This window comes from Castor canadensis, chromosome 12 (genome assembly GCF_047511655.1).
Source record: "Castor canadensis chromosome 12, mCasCan1.hap1v2, whole genome shotgun sequence".
Classification (NCBI taxonomy): Eukaryota; Metazoa; Chordata; class Mammalia; order Rodentia; family Castoridae; genus Castor; species Castor canadensis.
In genome coordinates this window covers 68,609,389-68,625,710 of record NC_133397.1, presented here as the reverse complement: position 1 = coordinate 68,625,710, position 16,322 = coordinate 68,609,389, and positions in this window count along the sequence as shown.

Here is a 16,322-nt window from a genome sequence, read left to right as displayed (position 1 = left end):
TAGTCTTCCTCACTCTCTTTCTTCAGTTGTTTGTAGTTTTCCTTGTAGAGGTCATTCCCATCCTTTTTAAAGTTTATTCCTAGGTATTTGATTTTTTTGAGGCTATTGTGAATGGAATTATTTTCAAATATTCTTTCTCAGTTTGTTCATTATTTGTATAGAAAAGCTAATGGTTTTTGTAAGTTGTTTTTGTATTCCACATTGCTGAAGCTGTTTATGGTGTCTAGGAGTTTTTGGATAGAGTTTTTTGGGTCTTTGAGTATAGGATCATATCATCTGCAAATAGAGATATTTTGACAGTTGTTTTTTTACCTATTTGTATTCCTTTTATTTCTTCTTCTTGCTTTATTGCTCTGGCTAGGAATTCCAGGACTGTGTTGAATAGGAGTGGGGAGAGTGGGCACCCTTTTCTCCTTCTTGATTTTAGGGGAAATTATTTCAGTTTTTCTACCTTAAATATGATGTTGGCTATAGGTTTGTCATATATAGTCTTTATAATGTTGAGGTATAGTCCTTCCAGTCCTAGTTTTCTTAGAGCTTTTATCATGAAGTTGAATCTTATCAAAGGCTTTTCCTGCATCAATTGAGATGATCAAGTGGTTTTTGTCTTTGATTCTATTAATGTGGTGTATTACATTTAAAGATTTGCATATGTTGAATGACTGCTGCATCCCTGGGATGAACCCAATTTGGTCATGGTGAATGATCTTTCTGATATTTTCTTGGATATGGTTTACCACTATTTTATTGAGAATTTTTGCATATTAAGGAGATTGGCTTATAGTTCTCCTTTTTGGAAGTGTCTTTGTCTGGCTTGGGGATGAGTTCACTACTGGCTTCATAGAATGAGTTTGGCAGTATTCCTTCCCTTTCTATTTTGTGGAAAAATTTAAGGACAGTTGATATTAGTTCTTTGTTGGTTTTCTAGAATTCAGTAGAGAATCCATCAGGTTCTGGACTTCTCTTTTTTGGGAGACTCTTCATTGGTGCTTCAATTTCATTTTCTGTTATAGATCTATTTAGATGGTTAATATACTCTTGGTTCAATTTTGATGGTCATAAGTATCTAGAAATTTGTCCATTTCTTCAACATTTTCAAATTTATTGGAATATGGTCTCTCAAAGTAGTCTCTGATGATTCCCTGGGTTTTTGTGATATTTGTTGCTGTCTCCCCTTTTGTGGTTCTGATTTTACTGATTTGGGTTTTTTCCCTCCTCATTTTCATCAGATTTCTCATGGTTCTGTCAATCATGTTTATTTTTTCAAAGAACTGGCTTTTTGTTTGATTGATTCTTTGCACGGTTTTTTTGGTCTCAATTTCATTAATTTCAGACCTTATTTTTATTATTTCTCTCCTTCTGCTTGTTTTGGATTTTTCTTGTTTTTGTTTTTCTAGGAGTTTGAGATGTAGCATTAGGTCATTGATTTGAGGTCTTTCTGTCCTTTTAATATGTCATGCATGGTTCTAAACTTCCTCGTAGGACTGCCTTTGCTGTGTCCCATAGGATCTGGTAGATCATGTTTTCATTTTCAGTAACTGCCAGGACCCTTTTAATTTTCTTTTTTATTCCATCAATGACACACTGATCATTGAGTAATGTGTTGTTCAGCTTCCAATTGTTTGTATATTTTCTGCTGTTGTTTTTGTTGTTGAGTTCTAGTTTTAATACATTATGATCAGATAGAATGCATGGGAATATTTCTATTTCTTATATTTGCTGAGGCTTGCTTTGTGACCTAAGATATGATCAATTTTTGAGAAAGTTTCATGCACTGCTGAGAAGAGTGTATATTATGCAGATGTGGGATGAAATATTTTGTAGACCTCAGCTAGTTCCATTTGCTCTATGGTGTGATTTAGTTCTAAGATTTCTTTATTGATTTTTTGTTTCTACTGAAAAACTGTGTAGGAGTCTATATATGCTTTTATGTCATTCAGATTATGATGCAATTGGGTGCACTGAGAATGGGTGTATATAGGTTGATAATTGTTATTTCCTTTTTGTGTATTTCCTCTTTTATTAGTATGGAATGTCCTTCTTTATCTCATTTGATCAATGTAAGTTTGTAGTCTACTTTGTCTGAGATAAGTATTGGTCCTCTTGCCTGTTTTCTTTGGCCTTTGGCTTGGTAAATCTTCAGACTTTCACCCTAAGCCATTGCTTGTTCCTGTCAATGAGGTGGGTCTCCTGTAAACAACAGATTGTTGAATCTTCAGTTTCAATCTTTTGCCAAATGGTGTCTTTTGATGGGGGACATGAGTCTTTTGACATTCAGTGTTAATATTGGTAAGTATGTGGTGATTCCTGCTATTTAGTTCTTTTTGTTGTATCAGATTTTGATTGTGTGCAGCTGAACCAATGTTACTCTCTGATTCCTTGTGTTTTCTTCTCTTGTCATTTAGTACTGCCTGTCCTCTCATGGTTTTGTTTGCTTTCATTTTCTGTGTGCAGAAGTCCTTGGAGAATCTTTTGTATGGGTTGCTTAGAAGTCATATATTATTTTAGTTTCTTTTTTGTGGAAGATTTTTATTGTTCCATCTATTTTGAATGGTAGTTTCACCAGGTAGAGTATCCTAGGGTTGAAGTTATTTTCATTCAGTGACTGGAATACCTCACTCCATGCCCTTCTTGCTTTTAAGATTTCTGTAGAGAAATCTGCTGTGATTTTAATAGGTTTACCCTTATATGTTATTTGTTTTTTCTCTTTCACAGCCTTTAATAGTCTTTCTCTATTCTCTGTCCTTGTTGTTTTAATGATAATATGTCATGGGGTAGTTCTATTTCAATCAAGTCTGTTTGGTGTCCTGGAGGTTTCCTGTACCTGAATAGGCATAACTTTCTCTAGATTTGGGAAATTTTCTGTTATTATTTTATTGAATATATTATGGATTACTTTTGCTTGGACCTTTTCTCATTCTTCAATGCCCATGTTTCTCAGGTTTGCTATTTTGTTGGAGTCAGTGAGTTCTGGTATATTCCTTTGCATGTCTTGTATTATTTGACTAACAGTTCTTCAGTTTTTCCTTTAATTTCTATTTTATCTTCAAGTTCTGAGATTCTGTCTTCCCCTTGTTTTATTCAGTGGGCGTCCACTGTGTTTTGTGTTTCTGTTTGATTCTTTTTTCTGAGGATCTCTATATCATTGGTCACTTCCTCTTTCATATTTTCTATTTTTATCTTTAATTCATTTATCTATTTAGAATGTTCTCTGTTTCACTTTGGGGTTTATATAGGGTTCCTATGAGTTCATTTATTTGTTGCTGTGTGTTCTTGCATTCTTTATTTTTGGTGTCTTGAAATTTTTTGTGTCCATCTTGAAAATTTTTGTTAACTTTGTCTAGTTTCATCTCCTTGAAATTCTCAGTGATTACTTGCAAGATTTCTTGTTTGAGAGTGTCTTTGTGGGCATCTCTGGGTTCCTTGGTGGCATTTATCTTTGTTTTGTTGGAGTCAGAACTGGGTGTCCATTTTCTTCATTTCCCTCTGAATCCTGTATTAAATTATTTTGGGGGGTAGAATGGTTTCCATCTCTTTTTCTTCTTCCCATTGCTCCAGTTGGTACTGGGGAATTATGGTCTTGGTAGGTTAGTTGTTGGTTTTAGTCACCTGTTTTGTTTTCCTTGATTTAATTTTTGTTTTGTGGCTGTCTTGGGTTTTTAGCTAGGTTGGTGTGATGTATCTGTCCCTGGTCTGGGTGCAATTTAGTAATAACTAATTCACAGTTTTAATACCTGACCAGTAATTCATATGTTATATAGAAGAACTCTTAGTGGTAATATCTATAAGCAGTGACAGTTAGGGGATAATGTTTCTAGGGCTACCTATAGAAATTTGTGGAAGTTGGATAGGTCGTTGTCACTAAAGGGAGGGCAGTAAGTGGAGTGGATGAGTAGGGGAAGTATTAAGGGGTCTGCTGTTTTTTGTGGTCCTTGTGTGTGTTTGGGTGTATTTCTGTTATTGTAGTGGAAGGTGCTTGTCAGGGGTTGAAGGGGTTTGAGGTTGTGTAAAGTTGGTATAGTAGGTTGGTCAGCAGGTGATGTGTGTGTTGGAAGGAGGGGTAGTCTTGTGACAGGTTGCCAGAGAATGGGAGAGGAAGGTGAGGGCAGAGGGAGAGAGTGGGTGAAAAGGGGCAGAATGAGTTTTTGGGGAGGAGAGCAATGATGTTAGCACAGGAGAAGGAGGGAGAGTGAAGGGGGTGAGAGTAGGAATGAGAAGATGATGGTGGCAATGTTGATATTACAGAAAGAGAAAAAAGATAATAGGAATAGAAATAAAAATAGAAAACCCACAATAACAAAGCAAACAAACAAACAAAAAAACCCAAAGAAATCAATGAGAAAAAACCAAACCAACCAACCAGCCAAACAAACAAACAACCAAACAAAATTAAAAAAAAATAAAAACACCAGGTTCAGGACAATAGAATTTCCATTTTTATTTAAGTTCTAGAGTTACTCCTCTGGCATACAGTCCTGGTATTGGCATATAAACAGAAACTCTGATATGGTCTCACTAGGTGATTGGCTTGTGAGTAGTGCTTTGTTCTTCTGTCTACCAGTTAAATTGAAATTGTGAGGTGAGATAGATTTGCCAGGTCATGTAGGGTGGTCAGACGTACTGATTACCCAGCTGATAGTTGTGTTACCCTTCAGCTGCAGCTGCTTCTTCAGCTCTTCCCCCAGCAAGGTGAAAGTTTGAATGCTGCCCTAAGGTTCAGGAGATCAGCTCTGTAGTCCACTCATTGCCCTGCTTTGGAGGTGGCTTTTCCCTGTTACTGGGATTTCCACACTGAGGGTTTTTTCTTTGCCCTGCTCCCTTTCTCTGGGGCAGATTCAGTGTTCCATCAGCCCCCTTTGCTGTCAGTGTGTTATGATGGTTCTCTGTTTGTTTTCCATGTTTACAGGGCAGTTTAGCTTTGGTTTTGCTCCCTGGCTCAAGAGATGAGCTCAGAGATCTGCTACCTGCCCTGCTTTGGGAAGTGGCTTATCACCCGCCCTCTGTCTTCCTTCCTGCCTTTCCAGTGTTTGTTTACTGATAATTCATGCTGAGAATAGCTAGCTCCTTGCCCATCCTCCTTTGTCCTGTGCACTTTCAGCATTCCTGTCCCCTTTGCTGTTATGCTAGATTACAGTTCACTGTTTGTTATTCAGTTTTTTTGTGGGGTGTCAGTTTGCCCATAGGCTGTGCTGGTTTATCCCAAGGGTGGCTGGGGGAATTCTACAAGAACCATGGTGCTCACCTGTTTGCTCTGTCAAATGTCTCACAAGCAGGTTTAGAGCAAGCGGCAGCAGCCCTACTTTGCTGGCTTTGCAGTAGGTCACAGATGTTAGGTGCAATTAAAGGCTGATTTGTGGGTCACTTCTTTGAATTTTTTTCCTGCACCTAGTATGTTGACAGTTATTATTTTGGCTGCAGGCAGTCAGAGTTACCCAGGTGTGGTTCCAACTTCTCAGGGAGGTTTTGGAGTCAAGAAGGTGAGGCTTCCTGTTTCTGTACCCTAGTCACCATCTTGGATCTCCCTCATATTTTTCTGTTTTCCCTACATGTTAGAAAGGTGAGTTGAATATGGATCCAAAGATATTTAGGTTAGGTTCTGTGAACCACAGAAGTTTTTATAGCCAACACTGGCAAATGGGATGAATAGATTAGCTAATAGGTTTTTTGTGTATGTGTGTGTGTGTGTGTGTGTGTGTGAAGTTAACACAGAAATTAAAGACAGGAAATGAAAGCTTTTATAATAAGAAAAATAAGAGTCACTTACAGTTATTATTGACTCACTAGAGTATGAAAACTTAAAGTACATAGATCTAATATCTGTCTTAAGGGATTCTAATATATGAAAGAATTCAGTAAACTCACATGGAAAAGAAATTTTGAATCTCTTGAACTCAATTGATTATAATAGCTAGATAATGGGCATCTTGTCCTCCTTTTTTCCCAGAATATTACCTTTATGAGATCTCTGGAATCTTGAAATATGTTTGTTTGAGAAGATGGATGGGGTAATGTGAAGAATGACAACTTTTCCTACTTAGTATGTGAAATTTAGGCAATTAAGGAGAGTTTTGAATGATAGTGACCATAAAATATACATTCATGATCTTTTTGGATTATAAAGAAATAAGACAAGGTCACAGAAAAAATGCATTAATAAGCCTTTTACATTGTCCCTCTTTTTATGAGATTGAAATGTATCTTTATTATTGGAGCCATAATACCACTGAGCAAATGACTCTCTCAATATCAAGCATTAGCTGGGTCATTGACTAATTCCCAATGTTTGAGCAATGCCAAGTGACCAATATAATACCCACCATATTTGTGGTCAATTGAAGTTTCTGTTATTTTGAGACATCCCATACTCTTACCCACTGCAACAGTTGGTTCCATTACAAGTGTTCCTTCATGAGTTTTTATTTGGAATTATAATATACATTATCTTTATAGTGTACATGCATGAATCGAAATTATATTTTGGTACATCTACCTAACTATGTCTGAGCACCATTGATAAAGTTTGCATGTGTAAAAGAGCCAAAAAATACAGAAATACTTTCCTCCAAACAAGCTAATATATTCTCTTTTCACCAATAGCTTCATCAGATAACATGGCACAGACTTCACAGATTTGTTTCTAACCATTCATTAATATGAAATGTATTGGGGAATCAGGAATAAGAACAAGTGTTTAGGATATTAGCATAATATTTAGATATTTAGATATTTAGATAGTTCATATTTTGCTGGAGTTATCTTTTCTGTAAGTGAATATATGCCTTTTTCACATACATATTTCTGGATTTGTTTGTGATAGAAATATGCATAAATATTACAGAAATAATTTACAAATTTTTAAAAAACAACTTTGTTTGAAAGGAAAAATCTTGCTAATTAAATTTCTCTAAGTTCAAAGTGTTTCTAGAAGAAAATAAGGAAAAGGTTAACATTAAAGGAGTAAAGTAGTCAAAACATGGTCAGAACAATTTTTCAAGATATCATTCCAATATATATACTTACATTTTAATGTGATATTGAATAACTTCAAAAATACCCATGAATGGGGGTGGTTACTGTGTATAGAACATCTAAAATAAAACATTATAGAACTAATTAAACATGATGTGCAGCTTTTGATCTATTTTTTTTTATTAATCAAAATGTTAAGCCAGGATTTAATGGCAGGATTTTAACATAGGCATTTCTAATTAATTTGTCATTTCCTGTTTGCCATTTTTTAAATAAGTTTGTTATAAAATTATTTCAATTTGGATAAAATAATATTTAAAATTAGGTACATTAACCCAATTGCCAAATCTTCTAATTTCTCTACCTATGCCTTTTGTACCTTATTTGAGTTAGATAAAAATATTGCAATATTTATGTTCCATATACTAATTTATGTTTGTTAACAGTTGATGTTCACCATTATTATACTCTTCTTTATATGAGTAATGGTTCCAAATCTTTGTATTTATTGTCCATCAATTCCCAAATAATTTTATGAATTATTTGTTGAAATTGATGAAGCTTATTTCAAAAAGAATATAGAAGAGTTTCAATGGTTTGTATGTTAGAGAAAATGTTATTATTAAATTTCAAATATTATACTGAGGGCAACCTTTACCTTCCTGAAAAAAAAAGTGCCTTTTTTTCATCACCAAATTAACCAGAATCCAATGTCAATGCTTACAAAGTCTTTTCTGTACTTAATAAATAATGTATGTTATGTATGAATTCAAAAGTTAATTTTTCTAATCATACCAGAGATTAAATTTATTATTTTTCAATTTGCTCTGTAGTAAGGAATTTCCAGCTTATTTATATTTTTAGTCAATGTTTTAGATTTTCTTTGTGAGTTGAATTTTTATTTTTTGAAGAAGCCATTACCTTAATGAGTTTCTTGAGCTGAGAATTCTGTTGGGTGTGGAAATTTATGTCTGTAGTCCTAGTTACTTGGGAGCCAGGTATTGGGAGGATTGTAGTTTGAGAGCAGACTGGGAAAACAATTCATGAAACTCCTATCTCAACAATAAATGTTGCACATGGTGGCGTATACCTGCTATCCCAGCTACATGGGAAGTATAAATAGGAGAATCAGGACAGCCAGGGGTATAAATGTGAGAGGATATGAAAAATGACTACAACAAAAGGGGCTGAATCATGGCTTAAGTGGTGGAATACCACCTAGCAAACCACAAAAAAAAAAAAAAAAGAAAAAGAAAAGAATCTTGAACCTAATTTCCTTTGGGAAATCATTTCAACTACTCAATGATAAATAAAAGCTGAATTGCATCAGGTATATTGTGAGAAAGCTGTCATTTTGATCATTTACAGCTATTTGAAAACTTTTATTTTCCAAGAGCAAGTACTTTCATTTTAGCTGTTAATTTTCTAAGCCTTTGGTTTACTCATTCTTATCTTATTAGAAATACTTAAATTCTTTCTTGGGTAGAAATTCATTCCTGTGAATTTGTTTTGTATGCTTTTGAAGACTCAAATATCTTTTTTGTATCCTTTTGAATTCAGAGCCCATAATTTGTCTATTAAGAAAGAATGCACATGTACATAAATGACGAGATCAATTGACATGAAGATAAGCATATTGGCATAGCAACTGACCTTCTGTACACGTGTATGAAAAGTGCTGTGGGGTGGAATAAGAAGCTGTGTGTGTGTGTGTGTGTGTGTGTGTGCATTTGTGAATTTTTAATTTTCATACCCCGAGGAAGAGTTATTTATCTTCCAATTAAAGACTATCTTACCAATTATTTGAAAGTGAGTCAGTCACTTTGCCAATTCTGATGCTTTATCTAAGATACATACATTCTTCGTATATGGTAAAATTAATTTTTCTCTTGCTGGTCCAGCCATGACATTTTGATTTTTCTGAGTTCACAAGTAAGATTTTGATTATTTGCACAATGGATTAGCTTAATTAATAAAATTATGCTATAATTTTATTAAAATTATTAATTATTAAAATTATTAAATTGTGTCCTACAGTATTCAGAATACTGTAGGACACAAAAAGATGATTGCAGATACAAAGCAAACAAATTATTGTGATAAAATAAAATCAGGAAGAGTGATATAGGTAAATAAAGCTAAAAAATTCTTTACATTAATTTTTATATTTTATTGATCAGGTAATTAGGGCTACGTTAAGAAATTCAAAAGTGGTAGCTTTCACAGTTAGTAAGCACTTCTCCCAGTTTTCTGTAAGAATATTGATTATACATATTTTCCTACTGTCATGTGACTGCAGTGTACAGAAATATTCTTTCCATTGTTTTGATTTTAGCCTATCTTTCATAGCCTGCTTTGATCAATGAGATATGAGTGGACTTTACCAATGCTGCATGTGTGACAGACCTGCCAGGAATGTCATGACCCTTGCCCACTCTTGTCTCTTACACAAAGATGACATGTAAATAGATATTCTTCTTCTCAGCCTGAGTTCTGGAATAGAGAATTTTTGGAGCAAATATTCAACTACCCTTAATTGCTGAGTAATCTGTAACATACAAGTATTTTTTTTTCTGTCTTTGCAAACCTCAAAAATATACCAATTAAACTGCATTTATTTATTTAGATTATTTAGTAATTTCTTATCTTTCATCTTGCCCTCTGTTGTTACATGCTTTTAGTAGAGCTAACTGTACCATGGCTTTTGGCTTATCCCGTATTAATCAGAGTATTGCTTTCTTCACCTGGTACAGTGAGACAAAGGATCCTACTTAGAAGTGTTTGAAGAGAGGGCAGCACATCTTCTGCTCCCACTTGGGGACGGGGGCAGAAAGAAGTTTGATCCTGCTCTGTGCCAACTTATATTAGTGAGAACAGGAACAAGCTGAAAAACACTTTCTATTTCTTAAAATTATCTCATGGGGTACTTTTGGTCAATGTGGTCTTGAAAACCTATGAAACGTATATTCCTGCAAATTTCTGTCATCTAATAGTTTTGGTTAAAATCTATATTAAGGCTGTAAATTGACACATATGATCAATGATGCTTAATCTATATGTGGATTTAGATTTTTTTGTTGTTATACTTTCCTAGAATTTTATTTTGTCTCATGTGGGACAGCTACCTCCAATGTCTCCATTTCATTATACTTTGCCCCATCATAATATATTTCTGCATCTTTTTTCTTTCATTTGATTTGTGGTGGATTTCAAGAAAACAACAAATCTTTTGATTTTTGTTTTTTGAAACAATCTGCCACTTATCCTAAAAGATTATTTTTTGTAGTCTTTGTCTGTTGTGAAGTATTATTTAATTAAATTAATATTAAGTTAATTTAATTTTTGTTTGTTATTTTTGAAATGATGCTATGTTGATGACTCTTTGTATTTTGGGGGTTATGAGTCATTTTTCTACTCTTATTTTCTTAGTTAATTCTTTTAAGTAACTATATTCTTAAGTTACATTAGCTTACACTATGCATAGTGTTCTCCATGATGTGTTTTTAGCTTAAAAAATAAAGTGACTGCTTTTTATTTTTCTTTATTCCCCCTTATTGTTGTGCTGGGTGGGGGTACATTGTAGCTTTTATAAAGGTTCTTACAATGGGTCAAATATACCATTCTTGAATTCATCCTTTCCACTGTCCTCTTTTATCCTCCCCCTTCCCAGTTTCCTGGAATATTTTCAACAGTTATCATTTTTGCATTTACGTACATGTGTATGAATTTTTTGCACAATATTCACCGTCCTACCTTCCCCCACCATCTCCCCCATCCCTTTGTGCCAACACCTCCTCCCCTGCAAAAGGACCTGTTACGCCCCCCTGTTCTCTGATTTTGTAGAAGAAAAAAGATAAAAAGGAAAGCATGACATTTTTGCTTGTTTGAGATAAAAGTTGCTACACAGGGAGTTTCCTTGTGATATTTCCATCTACACGTGTATTATAACACTAATGTGGTTTATCTCTTCTAACTTTCTTCATTCTGCTTTAGTCCCTTTCTTATGGTGATTTTAGCTGGTTTAGGATTTCCACATTAATTCTTTTATAAAGTGTATATCAACTGTATTCTTCTTAGTTTCCTTCTTTTACCCTACCCCTCCCATGTGTAACCTCCCCTTAGTGTGACAGTGTTTCATAATACTGCTGAATTTGTATTATGAGGTGGCTGCCTTATTATGTTAACTTTAGAGAAACACACACATAATCATTGTAATGGCATCTCAATAAAGCTAGTTAGTCATTCTTTTATTTTGACATTAGCCCTGTTTTCACTGATTTATTTTTAAATGCAATATTTAAATGAACATTTTTAGGCATGCATATTTTGTGAACTAATCTAAGTATTTCCATAGTGGAAATGCATATAACTTTATGTTATAGGTCAAGCAGTCTGAGCTGCTTTTATTATTATTATTATTATTGTTGTTGTTGTTGTGCTGGTTGGGGGTACACTGTGGCACTTACAAAAGTTCTTACAATATATCAAATGTATCATACTTGAATTCACCCTTTCCATCATTCTCCTTTATCTCCTACCTCACTCCTGGAATAGTTACAATAGTATCATTTTTCTGTTTAAATATATGTGTACACAGTATTTGCACTACTTTCACCCTGCTCCAGGGGTTCATCTTCTCCCCCTTCCCACTAATACTAATACCCCCAGAAAGGAGATATTCAGCCCTCCTTTTCACTGATTTTGTAAAAAAAAAAAAGAGAAAGTTTTTGTTTGCTTAACATAGTGACACAGAGAATTTTCTCGTGACATTTCTATGTATATTTGTATTACAGCCCAAAATGGTTCATCTCCTCTATTTTTCTTCTTTCACCTTAGTTCCTTTTCAGTGTGATTTAAACAGGTTTAAAAATTCTATATTCATTCTTATATAGGGAGTACATCAACCTTCTTCCCCTTCTTAACTACTTTCTTTTACCCTCTTGTATGTGACCTCCCCTTAGCACTTATCATAATATTGCTTTGGGTTAGGTCTATATTCTACATATGAGAGGAAATATGCAGCTTTTGGCCTTCTGCACCTGGCTAACTTCACTTAAGATAATATTCTCCAGTTCCACCCATTTACCTCAAAGAACAAAATTTCATTCTTCTTTGTGGCTGAATAAAATTCCATTGTATTTACATACCACATTTTCTTAATTCATTCATCAGTAGTGGGATATCTTGACTGTTTCCCTAGCTTAGCTGTTGTGAATAATGCTGCAGTAAACATGAGTGTGTAGGTGCCTTTATTGTAAACTGACTTATATGCTTTTGGATACATCCCAGGGGGGGAATTGCTGGGATCATATGGCAATTCTATTTTTAGTTTTTTTGAGGAGCCCCCATACAGTTTCCCCATAGTGGTGGTAGTAACTTACATTCCCATCAGCAGTGTGTGAAGTTTCCTTTTTCCCTACATCCTTGAACATTTACTGTTGTTTGTATTCTCTTGATGGCAGCCATTTTAACAGGAGTGAGGTGGAATCTTAACCTGTTTTGATTTGCATTTCTTTTATGAACAGGGAGAGTGAGCCTCTCTTCATGTGTTTTTTGACCGTTTCAACTTCTTCCTTTGAAAAAGCTCTTACAGTTTATTTGCTCATTTATTCACTGGGTAATTGATTTTGGGGGAGTTTGGATTTTTTGAGCTGCTGGTATATTCTGGTTATCAAACCTTTGTTAGATATATAGCTGTCAAGTATTTTTCTCCCATTCTGTGGGAATCCTCTTCAATTTAGTGACCATTTAATTTGTTGTGCAGAAGCTTTTCAATTTCATGTTGTCCCATTTGTGAATCCTTTCTCTTAGTTGCTGAGCCATTTGAGTTTATTTGGCATATGCCTATTAATTCCAGTGTATTCCCTGCTCTTTCCTAGACTATCTTCAAAACCTCAGGTATTTTAAGGTCCTTAATCTACTTTAGGTTGATACTTGTACAGGGTGAAAAACATGGATCTTTTTCAGTTTTCTGCATGCAGATATCCAGTTTTTCTAGTAACATCAGTTGAAGAGGCTGTCTTTTCTCCATTGTATGTTTTGGGCACCTTAGTCAAAAATCAGGTGGGTTTAGCTGCATGAGTTCATATCTATGTCTTAAATTCTGTTCCAACTGCTCTTCATGCTGTTTTTTATTGCTGTGGCTATGTAATATAGATAGAAGATGGGCATTGTGATACCTCCCACAGTTCTCATTTGTTCAGTACTGACTTGGTTATTCATGATCCTTTGTACTTCCAAATAAACTTTGTGTAGATTTTTCAATCTCTCTGATGAATGTCACTGGAATTTTGATAGAGATTGTATTGAACATGTAAACAGTTTTTGGTGGTATAGCCATTTTTGCAATAATGAGTCTACCAATATAAGAGCATGGCAGATTTCCCATCTTCTGTAGTCTTCTTTTTCTCCTGTCTTCAATGATTTGTGTTTTTCCTTCTACAGTTATTTCACATCTTTTTTAAGTTTATCCCTACGTATTTTTTGAGGTCATTGTAAGTGGAATTATTTTCCTAAATTCATTCTCAGTCTGCTCATTGTTGGTATATAGAAGGGCTACTAACTTTTGTAAAGTGATTTTATATCCTCCTCCTTTGCTGAAGCTATTTATGGTGTTTAGGAGTGTTTTTGGTGGGTTTTTTTGGAGGCTTTAGGTATATGATCATGTCATCTGGAAATGGGGATAATTTGACTACTTCCTTTCCAATTTGTATTTCTTTCATTTCTTTTTCCTGGCTTATTGCTCTGGCTAGGAATTCCAAGACTATGTTGAGTAAGAGTTGAGAGAGTTGACACCCTTGTCTCATTTCTGACTTTAGAGCTAATGGTTTCAGTTTTTCTATATTTAGTATGATGTTGTCTATAAACTTGTCATATAAAGCCCTAATTGAATTGAGTTGAATTGCCTTTATTTCTAGTTTCATCAGAAATGTTATCAAGAAAGGATGATGAATTTTGTCAATGGATTTTTCTGCATCTGTTGAGATGAGCATGTATTAATGTGTTGCATTACATTTAATGATTTACATATGTTGAATAATCCCTTCACTCCTGGGATGAAGCCAACTTTGACAGGTTGTGCTTTCATTCTCATTAAATTGTAAGACCTTTTTGATTTCCTCCCTTATTTCCTCATTTAGTTGTTTCTGTGTCTTCTCAATTTCATTTTCTGAGTTCTCTTGGGATTCATTGAGTTGTTTTTGTATATCCTTTTTAAGTTCATTGAACATTCTTATCATCATTCTTCTGATATTAGCAACTGGGGCTTCATCCCCTCACTTTCCATCATATCCTGTGTTATGTTATTGTTAGTCTTTTAATGAGTTGTGTTTCCTTTCCTTCTTGTTCTCCCCATGTTTCTATTTTGCAATTTGCTCATGTGTTTTTGATTAGTTAGTTGGGGGTTTTAATCACCTGTTATCTTTTTCTTGACAATTTCTATACTCTGACTAGCTTAGTTGTTAAATAGGTGGTTGCAATATTTCTGTTCCTTGATCTGGAGGTATAACTTAACAATAACAAATTCAGAGATTCAGTGTCAAATGAGTTATGAACATAACAAATAAGAAACCCTTGCCTGTTTCTTATCTATAAACAGTGGGTATTGGGAGGGATAACTTTTTTTGCATGGCAGTAGATACTTAGGTAATTCAAAATGGCACTAGAAAAGGGGACAGGGAGCAGGGATGACACGAGGGGGAGAAGAGGTGTGAGGTGTGGGAGATAGAGGGCAATAAGGCCTTAATGTGCATAAACGTGTAGTTCAGTCCCTGTGGGGAAAGGTGCTATTGTCAAGATTTGAGGATTGGAAGGATGGGGATAACGTGTAAAGTTGGTATAATATTCAGTCAGTGATGGGTGGAAGAAGTAGTGACAATGGGGGTAAAATGAGGGGGAGGAGAGGAAGGTAAGGAGAAGAAAGGGAGAGATAAAATAAGAAAAGAGAAGAAAAAATTGGGGAAGAGAAAAGAAAGTAAAACAAGAGAGGGCTAAGCAAATTGATAATTGGACAGAATGGAAGAGGGAGATAGGTAGCAACCACTTCAAATATTTTTTAATTTTAAAAATAGATAAAATTAAAAATTTACCAGTTTTTCCTCTCTTCCTTGTTATGATGGAGAGGAATGTGTTTTTCTCAGTTCAATGGGTGTTCTGGGCTCTTTCCTCTGATTTCTAATCCAGTTTTTGAAATTTTAATGGGGCATTTTCTGTGTCTCTGGGCTGTGTGGCAATGGATGTTGCTCCTCTCTATCAGACATCTTTGAGGGGATCCGCTCAGTGTTTGAGCCCATGCTTTTCTTGGTGGATGGGCCCTCTGGTGTAGGTTGGTTCTCCTAATGTCCTGGAAGGAGCTGGTATATGAGCCGGTAGGGCAAGTCTGGGAGTTAGAAATGAGGTTTTTGGTCAACCGTTTTCTGTTGGAAGTCTGACAGTTGCAGCTCACTACCAGTTTCTCCAAGGTAGTGGAATCAGTTGTTCACACTGCCGCCCTCAACCACTGTGGCTGGACCACTCTGCTCCTACATGGACTTGGTCAGATCAATTTTCACCCCACCTCCACCAGATAGAGGTGAAAGATTCCCTTCAGTTTATTTGGTCACCAGCTTTGTTTAGGAGGTGTACAATCTGCCCACCAGCTGCACTGGGCTATGTGGTTTCCTCCAGAGCAGATGAATTATCATGCTCTCCTGGTGGTGTTGCAGTTGGAGTAGGTGGAATAGCTTCAGCTCCAGGATAGCCAAGGTAGCCAGCAGTCTGAGGTTCTGTGTGAATTTCTGTGTGTCTAGAACCTCCCAGATGCTTACAGCACTTGTTCTGAAATTCTCAGTGTTGTGTTACTGCTCTTCCAATAGAGGAGAAAAGCCCCTCCTCCCCAAAAAGAAATGAAAATGAAAAATTGCTTTCTAGCAGGTTCCAAGTTCTATTAGCTAACCACCATCTTGATTTTCCTTCAAATTTGCACTTTTTAAAGTCCTCCTAATATTGACTGACACTTTCAGGTCACACAGATGTCTTTTTTTTTGACACATTCATGCATTGTACCATTGGCTATCAGAGGGATATGAATTATCTTAATGCTTAAAACATATTTCCAGTGATAATTCTGAATCATGATCAAGAATACACAGGTAGATGGACTCTGGTGGCTCATGCCTGTAATCCTAGCTTCTTGAGAAATCTGGAAGATGGAGGTTCAAGAACAGCCTGAACAGACAGTTTGGAAGACCTCATCTGTAAAATAACCAGAGCAAAATGGACTGGAGATGTGGCTCAAGCAGTAGTGCACCTGCTTTGGAAGTATGAAATGTAAGGCCTTGAGTTCAAATCTCAGTCCCACAAAAACAACAAAATAA